The sequence below is a fragment of the Aedes aegypti genome, chromosome 2, assembly GCF_002204515.2.
Source record: "Aedes aegypti strain LVP_AGWG chromosome 2, AaegL5.0 Primary Assembly, whole genome shotgun sequence".
NCBI lineage: Eukaryota > Metazoa > Arthropoda > Insecta > Diptera > Culicidae > Aedes > Aedes aegypti.
Genome location: NC_035108.1, coordinates 58501818 through 58515117, shown reverse-complemented (window position 1 = coordinate 58515117; position 13300 = coordinate 58501818). Strand labels below are relative to the sequence as shown.

Sequence of the window (13300 nt, the reverse complement as noted above, 5' to 3'; positions counted from 1 at the left end):
CCGTGCAGATCAAATGGAGAGTCACTTCACTCGATTCGAGATTTGTCACCTCGCTATACGACACCGACAATTGTCACCTCAAGCCACTCGTAGAATAAACCCAAGTATTCAGTTCGAATCCTGCATGGATTCCGTTAAAATTCTGAGCAGGATTCAGTTAGAATCTTGAATAAAATTCCGTTTGAATCATTGGAAGGATTCCATTCCCATCCTGAAAATGATTCCGTTCGAAATTCTGTTCAGAATGCAAACGAAGAATATAATATAATATAATCTCCTAAAGCAATGCCTTGAAGTTTTTTACAGAACTTTTAACGTAAATCCAAGATGAATTATAAGTAGAACTTTTGTAGATGGTTTCCGTTTGGTTACCAAGCTCAAGCCTCATATCTACAAAAATCCTCAAGGACAAAATAAACCGAATATCACTGGAATAATCAATGTCCTTACCTTATTCAGAGATATTCCCATTCAAACATTTCATAAGAGAACATTGTTTTTCTCAGGCAAAATCAAAGACATAGACATAGGGCAAAAAGTTCTTTCAAATAATGAAAAAATGCCGCATTTTTCTTGCTATCGTTAAATCCCAAATCGGTTTGCTTAAAAGTTTATTCAGTAAAATACACAATCCACATAACTCTTTCCTGACGCTACTTTACCTGTCATCTTCACCTTTTTCTTCGTCCGCCGTATTCTTCTTTCCATCATTCTTACTTGGCTTACTCTAATCCAAAGTAAAGCAAACGCTTCTACTTTCAACGCTCCTATCCATCTTAGCTGTGCTCTTTTCAGGAAAATTTAAAATAGAATACCAAAATAACTTCACCAAAAGAACAAGAGAAAATTTTGGAAACGGGACAAAACAATTGCAACAAAAGCGAATGATCTCCATAAATAATTGAATTTGCTAAGGGTACTCTTTTTCGTCTGATTTATTTAAATGGTGTAAATGAGAAAAATCTTTTTTTAAAATGGCAAACTTAAGGTGAAACCGTTTGCTCCTATTTCGTGTATATATAAATTAAAAATATGTATAATTCATCAACTAAATATATATGTATTTTGCTCTAATCTTGACGAACACCGTTTTTTTTTATTCGATTGTTCTTTCGTGTTTGAATGTAAAAGTGAAAAATGTGCTTAAATAATGGTTCTTCTCGTGGGATCAGTGTTTTGCAAATTCTCATTTATTTCACAGATTAAAAATGAAACAGAGCGCGTAACTTTCTCTCATTTTTGTCTCCTACTCGATGGGAGATATTGCAATCATTTTAACATAACTAACACTAAAACAATAAAAAATGGTAGATGGTACATTCGTAATTTTCTCGAAAATAAAAGATAAATTTGGGAAAAACAATATCTCTCGATAGCAACGACCGCGAATGTTACTAAATTTAGCTTTTCGCATCCTCTGTCCATCTACATTGAATGATTAAAAATGGGTTTCTACTTCATTCTGCTTTAAATTCCATGAAACGTATTTCAAATTGGTTCGAAATAAAACCAAAAAAATAGAAAGTAGCATAACAAGTCCACCAATCGCCAATACTCCTACTAACGCTCACATCTACTTTTTGTCAATCTAAACCATTATCAGACAGCGTAAGACAAACATCAAACACACTTTGCTTCATCATCATCATCACCTTCAATCACATGATCGTTCACGGTTTCCACTTCTGGCTGTTTAAATATCAATATTGCAGAGCAAATAACTATTTGTTATTGTGTTTTTTGTTGCTGTTATCGGTTCTGTTTTTTGATTAGTTTGTTCTCTATTAGGTTTGGTTTTCCTTCTTATACAAGGTGGATGTGATTCTCTTACTTTTTTTTGTGTTGTTGTTGGTTGTATGCACTTTTACGAGGTGGTTCGATTATGATCGTTTTAGAGCATATTTCTTTTGCAGTTTTCATGTCGCTGTCTATGAGTGTGTTTGTGGTCTACTAATTTCATCCTGCGGATCTGATTTTATTGTTACGTTACAATATTGTGTTTCATTTTATCTTTCGTTTGAATTTTCTTACCTCTGCTCTCTTCATCGTTATATTACCGCTAAATTACTTTGCTAAATTTAGTGTTCACTTATATATTGTTGAACCGAATATAATAATAATGCTTAACACGTTCACTACTTGGGGAGGGGAAAAAAGCGGGTCCACGTGCTGCTGAATCTGAAAAGGGATATGAAACAAAATAAATTACACTATTAAACATTGATATATGCATGATTATTTCTGCTAATTAGAAAGTAGATTTCGCTTTCTGCACCATAGTAAAATCCCACTTGTTGGGGATCTTTTAGGATAGGAGTTTCTCGTGCTTGCCACAAGATATACACATGCAAATAGTTTTCAATGAATGAAAGTTCATAATTATGGAAAAGGCTCATAGAATACTAAGAAGCCGGCTTTGCCTCAAATGGGACGTAACGACAACAAGAAGAAGAACCATAGTGCAGTATCGATAGCCAAGTCGCTTTGGGAATTAGCACAGGGTAAAGTGGAGCAAAACTTCAAGTGAGTCAAGAGCTTTTTTTTAAGATTTCTAGCTCAAAATTATTATTATTTTGAAAATTGCTTTCCACAGAGTCAATGTTCCAAACATGTGGGTAAAATGAACATGTAACGGGGGTAATATGAACATAGACTTGGGGGTAAAATGAATATACAATGGGGGTAGTATGAACATATACTGGGGGTAAAATGAACATGTAGTGGGGGTAAAATGAACACCATTCAAATTGAACGGGTTGCGCGTGATTCTCGGCATCTGGTACATGATCAATGCATATCTCACAGACATTCCGGAATCGATGGAACGTTTAGCCGCGACTATTTGGATGGCTGTCCATGTCTGTTTTTCTATTTTCTGCGGAAAACTCTCGGCATCTGAAACAAAATCCGGTAGTATTCGCCCTGCCATGGTGTTCATATTACCCTCATCTTAAGTGGTTCATTTTACCCCCAAAGAATCAACATATTCAAATAATTTGTTATAAGAATTTATAAGATAAAAATACTTTCAATTTCCGTCTACTTATCATAAATACTTTAAAGATATGGTGTGCTACGAAGTTCAATAGATTTTTGATGATTTAAGTCATAAAAACCTTAAATTCCACAAGTGAAAATTTACATCATATAAGAAAATGGAGGGGCGTACTTTGTTTTTGTTTACTTATCCAGTTTTTGACAGTTCAAGATCGCTCTAGAGTTGTCGAAATAGTTCCTTAGTCTGAGGATTAGGGATGGTGCAATGTTTTGCATAGATTTATTGCATAATTACCGTAAAACACAAACCTGTTCATTTTACCCACAGTTCCCCTACTATCCCATACTGTCTAGTAGAAATGATTTTGAATAATTTATCATTTAAGTGTCCTTTTTAGTCAGGTTATTGTGATTACACATGTCTTTTAAGTAAGTCTTAAATTTTTATTGTCGTCAAGTCTTGATAAAAACAGCATAGATTTAGAAAAATTATGGCTATTTGTTGTGTTTGACGTGAAAATTCTAATTTTCAGTCAAACTTTTATTCCATTGAATAGGGTGCAAAGCTACTTGGGCACTTCCATGATTCACTTTGGCATGGGGGGTTTTTCTAGGCCGAATCGTCTGAAACTTTGCAATAATAAGCTCTTAAGTACGACGCATATTGTGGCGAAATATTAGCTTAGTGGCCTTAAAAAACCCCACTGCCGAAGTGAATCAAAAATGCCAAGAATAGGATGCGGCTCTCTACTTTCATTGGAACAAAATAAAATCTCATCTCATGAGAGCACTGTTGCTCGTAGGCACGCTTATGAGAGCCGGATTGGGCATCTCAGAAAACCGAAGGAGGTGTAGGCACTATGGGCGGTTTCCATATAGAATGGCGGCCAACAAAAAAATATGTTTGCCATCTCATGTCATATTTATGAGCTTTGTGATACAAATTTGATATTTTGTTTCCAATGAACAAGTTTTCGAGACCAACTTTTGAAAAGGGCTTATAGCGAAAAAATGCGTTTTTTTACTAATGATGCATATAGGCCACTAATGCAATTAACGATGTGAAAACCATTATAATTAATAAAGCTTACATAATAATGATGATATGAATCATTAAGCGATATTCAATTATCCCCTGAAATTATCTTAAGCTGAAAAAGGCAAAAATATTGAAAAAAGTCAATCAGCCCTAACTGAAAAAAATGCAAATATGTGCAGTTTGGTGGAATTCTCAGCGCAGCGGACACGGTAGACACCAGACCGAATTACCGTCGCGAGATTCGTGATACAGCGAAGAAAAATTATCAACACGGGATGCGGTTTTTCAACATGTTCATCTACAACGAACTAGTACGGACTAACAGAATACAATCAACTTTCTACACCTATCAGCGATTATGCTTCGTCTTATTTTATCAACACATACAAATACACGAACACCTGTCATCATCGACCAAGGAGGTGATACTACTGTCGTATTATTCGCTTGCAATGGGCTGTCACTACTATATTTCTACACTGTTAGCGGTAAACGCGCAGCTATTCAGCATGAACAAGCTGAGGGTCGTGGGTTCGAATCCCACCGGTCGAGGATCTTTTCGAGTTGGAAATTTTCTCGACTTCCCAGGGCACAGAGTATCGGCAGGTACAACGATACAAATGTAAAAATGGTCAATAGGATCCTAAAGCCCTGTTCCCATTTTTGTGCCAAACGCTTAAGTTTAGGCCAAAAACACATTTTTACTCAATTTTCTAATGTTTTCCGTTGGTTTAAGTCTAAAAAACATTTTTTTAATGTTTTTTAGATTTTGTCACACCCTTTGGCTTAAACTCAAATTTTGGGTGTGATTTGTTTTCCGTGTCCCTTCCAAAATGTCAGATAGGAACAACCCCAGTGTTAAAAATAAAAGCCCTGTGGTGTTTTTGTCGACTAAGCGAACGTCAAACATGCTCAAAAGTGTCAACGTTCATTTATGGACCCAATTTTTAAATTAAAGTTTAGACACGATATAGCCGTTATTTGAGCGGGAAAAATTGCTCAAGTAACATGCTCTTTCGTGTAATTAAATAAAAACAAGATTTTGTTTAAAATTTTAGGACCCAATTGGCAAAGAATATATACACTAGTAATCCTTTATATTAGAGATGAGCGGATGTAAAATGGAATGATTTGGCAAAAGACCAGCAGTGCTGAGTTTGCTCGGCGTCGAGAATAATATTGTAACACGGACACGACTTCCTCATTGCTAAAGAGTGTATTTTGTTTCGTTATAGATCTTTGAGCCTCATTTTCAAACAAAAAAACAGCAGAAAAAAATCAACTACTAAATATCGCATTGACAAAAACTCAAAAAAGAAAAATACCAATTACATATTATTTTTATCAATGCAAAAACAAAACAATTATCGAAATAATTTCAAGCGGATTACATTACTGCTCAAGAAAAGTTCAAAACAAACATAACGCATGTTCGTTTGGCTCACGCTTTGACAGTTCTCGCTGCTCGATTGGCTCACACTTTGACAGAAATGTCAGCTTCCGCATATCTCTCTTATAAAGGATCACTAAAGCTGTGATGTTAAAGTCACCAAAATAGCTTTGGTGAGCGAATTTGACGGATAGCGCCGACAATTTTTGTCGCATAGGATTCATCGAATGTAGCGCGGTTGTTGCACCATGGCCAGATTCATTTCCCGAGCGCGTGCACGGAAAGAAATAACAATTGTGATTTAAAAAAAAAAACAGTAGCGGAAAATCAACTGATGATCATTGTCAGCAATGGTAAATCGGTCTGATGTATTCTGCGCAGTTCATATGTATTTTCCACACGTTCTCCTATAATTGTTTTTAATCCACTTCGATACCGTCAATCCGCCCCCAAACTGGATGGCGTACACTCAGCTTAACGCAATTTATAATTAAGTATTGAGTTGTATATATTAGTATATATTAGTTGTGGTGCTAGAGGACATCTTGAAAATTCACTGAGATTCTTTCAGAAACCCTTCTGAAATTATTATATGTAGTTATTTCTCGCGAAACATTACTAAAGGACCTATGTACACCTATGTACACTACAGGTTGAATGGCAATTTCCTTGACTAGCGTTCCATACAAAAAACGCAACAAAAGAGGTTAATGTGACTCAGTTATTGATCAAAGAGAAAGTAAACAAAGAGAGCCTCTCATTTGTACATAGGTCCTTTAGTAATGTTTCGCGAGATTTCTTTAATCGCTCTGATTTTTCCAATAACCTCCTTGGGACTTCCTATTGGACTATCCCAGAAACCCATCTTGGGTTATTATGGAAATCCTTTCAGGATTCTGCTGTAAACTTCTGGAATTCTGCCGTAAAATTCTGGAATTCTGCCGAAAATGATTTAATGATTGCTTTCCAGTGTAATGGAATCTATTTTAAAAATCTGGGTTCGGGGATTCTCACAAAATTTCTCGGGATTTCTTCTGGAAATCCAATCGAAATTATTATTTAAATTCTGATATTTTCCTCGTAATTCTTCAGTATTTCTTCCGTGAAACTCTTTGAAAGTTCTTCAAAATCCCTTTGAGATTCTTTCCGAAAAATGTCTTAGATTATACCTATTATTCTAGAATACTTTCGGAAAGACGCCTGAGACTATAATCAAAAAAAATCTATTATTTCACTTCACTTTCTTCCGTGCAAATTCTTGGGATTCTTTCGGAAATTCCTCTGGAATTCTTTTGTAAATCCCAATGGAATTCTCCCAGAAATCCCTGTGGAATACTTCCGAAAATCCTGCTAAGAATCTTCCAGATGACGGGGATTTTTTTAAATCTTTATTTATGGAAATCATCCGAAAATTCCTCTGTAATTGTTTGTAAATCCTCCTTATATTCTTACAGAAATCCTTCTTATATTCTTACAGATTTATTGCTATTGATTTTATTGTTTCTGCCTGAGATAATTTTGTATATCCAGAATTTTTCCGAAAATTCCTTCGTGATTCTTTAGAATTTTTTTCTAAGATTTTTTGAGAAAAAAAAAAACTCTGAGATTCTTCTGGAAATTCATAAGGAAATGTTTTTGATTTTTTTCGTGATTTATCATTGATTTTCCTTGAAAATTTTCTTAAATCCTTGGCAGAATTTTCTGAAAATCCCTCTTGACTTCAAATGGAAATCCTCCAAGAAAACTACCGGACAGCCACTGGGACTTTAAAAAAAATACCTATGAGATTCTTTGATTACTGATTTCTTTTTCTGAGCATCTTTTGAAAGTGACTTTTAAATGGTTCTGGAAATTCCATTTGAAATTATTCCGTAAATCTTTCTGGAGCTCTTCTGGACATCGTAATTATTCTGGAAAATATTCATGAAATCGTCTGGATGTCTGTGACTTTTCATTGAATCTTCAGGGGTTCTTGCGAAATAACTTCTGGGATTCTTTTGGATATCACTTTAAAAAAAAAACATTCAAAATCCATTCGAAATTCTCCTGAGATTGTTTCAGGAATTTACGAGAATCCTTAAAATAATTCCTTTAGAAATCTCCCTGATTTCTCTGTGGTTCTTCTGTAAATCGACCTGGGGTTCTTCCGGAAACCCTCCTTTAATTCAAAGCAATTTCCAGAAAAATTTTCAGAAGGATATTTTTAGGAATCCTGTATATTTTTCCCTAAGAATCTCAATGTAATTAAACAAAATACCAGAACAATTTACGGTTGAATCCCACAAAAACTTCCGGTGGAATTCTTGAATGCTTATCATTCAAGCAGAATTCCAGTCGTATTTCCGGATGAATTTCGGCAGGTTTTACGGAAGAATCCCAGCGGAATTTCTTGAAAAATTCCAGTAAAATTTCTGGAAGAATATTTGAAAGATGTTTTGAAGTCCTCCAGCAGGATAACAGAAAGAAATCTGGGGGTATTGTAGAAGAATTTCCGAAAGAATCCTAGAGAGATAGTCGAAATAATAACAGTTTTCTTGAAAAATTCAGGAAACTCCCAGGGTCTAGAGGTAATTCGGGAAGAATTTCTGCAAGAATCCTTAACAGAAGCATTTGAAGGATCCTCAGAAAGATTTTCGAAAGTATCCCAGAAGGCTTCCCGAAAGAATGCTAGAATGATATATGGAAGATTTCCTACAGGATTTTTGGAAGAGTCCCAGACAAATTTGAAGAATATGGACGTAAAAATCTCAGTGGCATTTCTAGAACAATTTCAGAAAGATTTTCGGAAGCATCCTCGAAAGTATTCTAAAGGGATTCCGAAAGCATCTCAGGTGATTTCCGGAAGAATACCAGAGGTATTTTCATAATAATCCCAGAAGTATTTCCGGAAAAAGGCCAGAGTTATTTTCGGAGGAATTCTCGACGAATTTGTAGTAGAGTCGTAGTACATTTTTTGGCAAAATGATCTAAAAATATCCAGAAGAATTGCATCAGGATTTTTGTTAGAATCTTCCATTGAATTTCCGAATGAATCTTCGAAAATTTCGATTCGAATTTGATTTATAGGATTTCAAAAGTAATCCTTAAGGAGATAAACGCAAACTCACATACAGATTTATGCAAATATTCCAATAAAATGTCCAGAAGAATCACAAAGGATATCCGAAAGAATCTCAGATATAGTACCGGAATGCTAACGATTTTTTTTAGATGAGTCCAAAAGCGATATCTGGAAGTATTCTGTGATTTCCAGAAGAACTTAGAGAAAAATCAGAAATAATCTCAAGATTTCCAGAATAATCCCAGAGAGGTTTTGAAGGATTCATAAGTGATTTAAGGAAGAATCCCAGGAGGGAAATTCCATAGAATTCTGGAGTAATTTCTGGACCAATGTCTTTTTATATGCTGTATCAATATTTACAAGTAATTATAATAAACAAGTATTTATGGAACAGTAACAATTTTAATTTATCGCCATAATTGAACGACAATTTTAATTAGAATGTGCATCCACCACATCATCCCTCTCAGAAGGATTGTGATTCTCAATATTTTTTTTGCGGTGATTCAGAATTGTAATCACATACTAGTTTAATTGTATGTGGTGTCATTCAATATTTAAAATAAGATTCGTTAAGCCGACCATGTTGATCCTTCGACATGAACCAACGAGCATTGCTTGAAATAATGAGATTTTTTCGATTACTTTGATTACTGATTTCTTTTTCTGAGAATCTTCTAAAAGTTACTTTCAAATGATTCCGAAAATCCCGTTTGAAATTATTCTATGAATCTTTCTACAGTTCATCTGGACATCGGAATTATTCTGGAAAATATTCATGAAATCTTCTGGATGTCTGTGAATATCCTTTAAATCTTTCAGGGATTCTGGTGAAATAACTTCTGGGATTCTTTTGAATATCACTGTAATTTGGATTTAGAATTCTCATGGGATTATTTCAGATATTAACGAAAATCCTTCATACAGAAGTGATGTTTCTGTGAATCGCCTTGGAATTCTTCTGGAAATCCTTCTATAATCCCAAAACAATTCTCAGAAAATTTTTCAGAAGGATATTTTTAAGAATCTCAATGGAATTTCTGAAAAATACCAGAACGATTTACGGTTGAATCTCACGAAAACTTCCGGTGGAATTCTTGAATGATATCCGGAAGAATGACAGTCGTATTTTTGGATGAATCTTAGCAGGTTTTACAGCACAATCCCAGCAAAATTTATTGAAAAATTTAGAATAGAAAGATATCCGAAAAAAACTCCAACAGGATTCTTGTAAGAGTCCCAGGAGTATTTCAAAGATATTGGCGTAAAAATCTCAGTGGAATTTCTTGAAGAATTTCAGAAAGATTTCCGAAAGCATCTCAAGTCATTTTCGGAAGAATACCAGAGGCATTCTCATAAGAATACCAGAAGTATTTCCGGAAAAAAAAATCTAGAGTTATTTTCGGAGGAATTCTCGAAGAATTTCTAGTAGAGTCGTACATTTTTTGATAAAATCCTCTTTAAATATCCAAATGAATTGCATCAGGATTTATGGTAAAATCTTCCATAGTATTTCGAAAACAATTTTCAAGAATTTCAAAGAATTTAATTTCCTGGATTTCAAAAATAATCCTAAATCACATACAGAATTCTGCAAAAAAAATCCAAAAAGATGTCCAGAATAATCGCAATGGGATATCCGGAAGAATCTCAGAAGTAATACCGGAATGGTAACGTTTTTTTTGGATGAATCCCAAAGCGATATCTGGAAGAAAATTCGGAAATAATCTCTAGATTTTCAGAACAATCCCAGCGAGGATTTGAAGGATTCATGAGTGATTTAAGGAAGAATCCCGGGAGACGCTGCCAAAGAATTCTAGAGTAATTTCTGGAACAATTTTTTTTTCATATGATTTATATATAAAAATACTCTGATTCAAATATATTTCTTGTGTAGCATTAAGTTTCACTGCAGACACAGCTCGTAACATCAATAATACATTTAATTTATAAATCTTTTAAGCACATCCAAATTGAATAACAGTTCAAAGAGTACCATTCTCATGAGTTTTTGAGGATCATATGGTCGGTGTTTAGACAGACCAGACTAGATGAATTTTGGAGCTCTAAGGATACGTAAAAAACTCCATCAATTTTAAATCTGCCATGTTATTTTGATACAAATGTATCATCAAATAGATAAGTTTCATTATTACAGTAAATATCTATACTACTTTGATGTTTCACATGTTTGGGGTACATTTTTCTTACTCTATTAAAAAAAACACTTGATTCAGTCTGTCTGAACACTGACCATATCTATGTTTGCTATTTGATATTTAAATACTTGAAGTGTGCTGTATCAATATTTACAGGTAATTATAATAAGTAAGTATGTATAGAACAATAACAATTTTAATTTATCCCCATAATTGAACGACAATATTAATTAGAATAAGCCTCCACCACATCATCCTTCTCAGGAGAGTTTTGATTTCCAATATTTATTTTTGCGGTGGTTCAGAATTGAAAACATCAAAAGTCTATTGTAATCACATCCTTTTTGTTCAACTGCATGTGGTGTTATTCGATATTTAAAATAAGATTCGTTAAGCCGAACATGTTGATCCGTTCACAAGAACCAACAACGAGCATTGCTTATGTTAAGAGATTTTATCGTAATGCACAACCAGCCTAAACGTTCTTCCCCTTTTGTTTATGTACTTATTATAATTTCAAATTATTTTAATTAAATTAGTTGTGTTGTCTACTATTGTACACGGCAACATGTTTCAAAATAAGTGGAGCTGCTTTTAAAACAAACTTTAAAATCGATCAACCAAACCATAGAATATCCAAAAATAAAAATAATAATAATAATAACCGATCATTGCAAATCGAGCCGAACTGGCGCTTTTTCCGTGCGCACGCGCTTTCTGCAGAGCTGTCAAACAGACTTTTGTGCCTTCCTTCTTTCGCTCTCCTTCAACTCAACAACTCAGCACGATCCACCTCCTGGTGGATTGGTGAGCTGTCTGGTTGTTGCAGATGAACAATCATCGTGTAGCGCGACATCATCATTGACACTAAGCTTGCAACTCACCAGAAAATCGTGGTGCAATTAACAACGGCCCTTAATATACACGATATACACACATTAGCTGTGATGTTAAAGTCACCAAAATTGCTTTGGTGAGCGAATTTGACGGATAGCGCCGACAATTTTTGTCGCATAGGATTCATCGAATGTAGCGCGGTTGTTGCACCATGGCCAGATTCATTTCCCGAGCGCGTGCACGGAAAGAAATAACAATTGTGATTTAAAAAAAACAGTAGCGGAAAATCAGCTGATGATCATTGTCGTTCTACTATTATCAAACATTTTAATAAAAATAAAATGCTTTTAGAAGTGCGCAGCAATGCTAAATCGGTCTGATGTATTCTGCGCAGTTCATATGTATTTTCCACACGTTCTCCTATAATTGTTTTTAATCCACTTCGATACCGTCAATCCGCCCCCAAACTGGATGGCGTACACTCAGTTTAAGGTGATTATAAAACGAAGCCAAACAAGGGCACAAGACTGGAGAATCTGACAACAGTTTGCGTTGAAAACCAATCAATCTGCTTGCTTGCTGGTGGTGACTAATGGGATAAATTTTCAACGGTGAGAGCTGTTCGGTTCTCAAGTCTTGTGCTTTTGAAAATTTGAGGTGTGGCTTTGTTCTATAATCACCTTAACGCAATTTATAATTAAGTATTGAGTTGTAAATATTAGTATATATTAGTTGTGTTGCTAGAGGACATCTTGAAAATTCACTGAGATTCTTTCAGAAACCCTTCTGAAATTATTATATGTAGTTATTTCTTTGATCGCTCTGATTTTTCCAATAACCTCCTTGGGACTTCCTATTGGACTATCCCAGAAACCCATCTTGGGTTATTATGGAAATCCTTTCAGGATTCTGCTGTAAAATTCTGGAATTCTGCCGTAATTCTGGAATTCTGCCGAAAATGATTCAATGATTGCTTTCCAGTGTAATGGAATCTATTTTAAAAATCTGGGTTCGGGGATTCTCACAAAATTTCTCGGGATTTCTTCTGGAAATCCAATCGAAATTATTATTTAAATTCTGATATTTTCCTCGTAATTCTTCAGTATTTCTTCCGTGAAACTCTTTGAAAGTTCTTCAAAATCCCTTTGAGATTCTTTCCGAAAAATGTCTTAGATTATACCTATTATTCTAGAATACTCTCGGAAAGACGCCTGAGACTATAATCAAAAAAATCTATTATTTCACTTCACTTTCTTCCGTGCAAATTCTTGGGATTCTTTCGGAAATTCCTCTGGAATTCTTTTGTAAATCCCAATGGAATTCTCCCAGAAATCCATGTGGAATACTTCCGAAAATCCTGCTAAGAATCTTCCAGATGACGGGGATTTTTTTAAATCTTTATTTATGGAAATCATCCGAAAATTCCTCTGTAATTGTTTGTAAATCCTCCTTATATTCTTACAGAAATCCTTCTTATATTCTTACAGATTTATTGCTATTGATTTTATTGTTTCTGCCTGAGATAATTTTGTATATCCAGAATTATTCCGAAAATTCCTTCGTGATTCTTTAGAATTTTTTTCTAAGATTTTTTGAGAAAAAAAAAACTCTGTGATTCTTCTGGAAATTCATAAGGAAGTGTTTTTGATTTTTTTCGTGATTTATCATTGATTTTCCTTGAAAATGTTCTTAAATCCTTGGCAGAATTTTCTGAAAATCCCTCTTGAGTTCAAATGGAAATCCTTCAAGAAAACTACCGGACAGTCAGTGGGACTTTAAAAAAATATCTATGAGATTCTTTGATTACTGATTTCTTT

The 13300-nt window shown here is 34.5% G+C and overlaps 1 protein-coding gene across 5 annotated transcripts in view; it reads right to left on the bottom strand.

Moving 5' to 3' along the window:
* Window positions 1-573: 573 nt before the first annotated feature.
* The window catches only part of LOC5568099 (WD repeat-containing protein 26 homolog), a 61268-nt gene continuing 48541 nt past the window's right edge, over window positions 574-13300 (bottom strand). For all 5 annotated transcript variants that reach the window (XM_021840932.1, XM_021840930.1, XM_021840931.1 and 2 more), the window contains exon 7: window positions 574-2178. The gene's annotated coding sequence lies outside the window, so the exon portion shown is untranslated. The remainder of the gene's footprint in view (window positions 2179-13300) is intronic.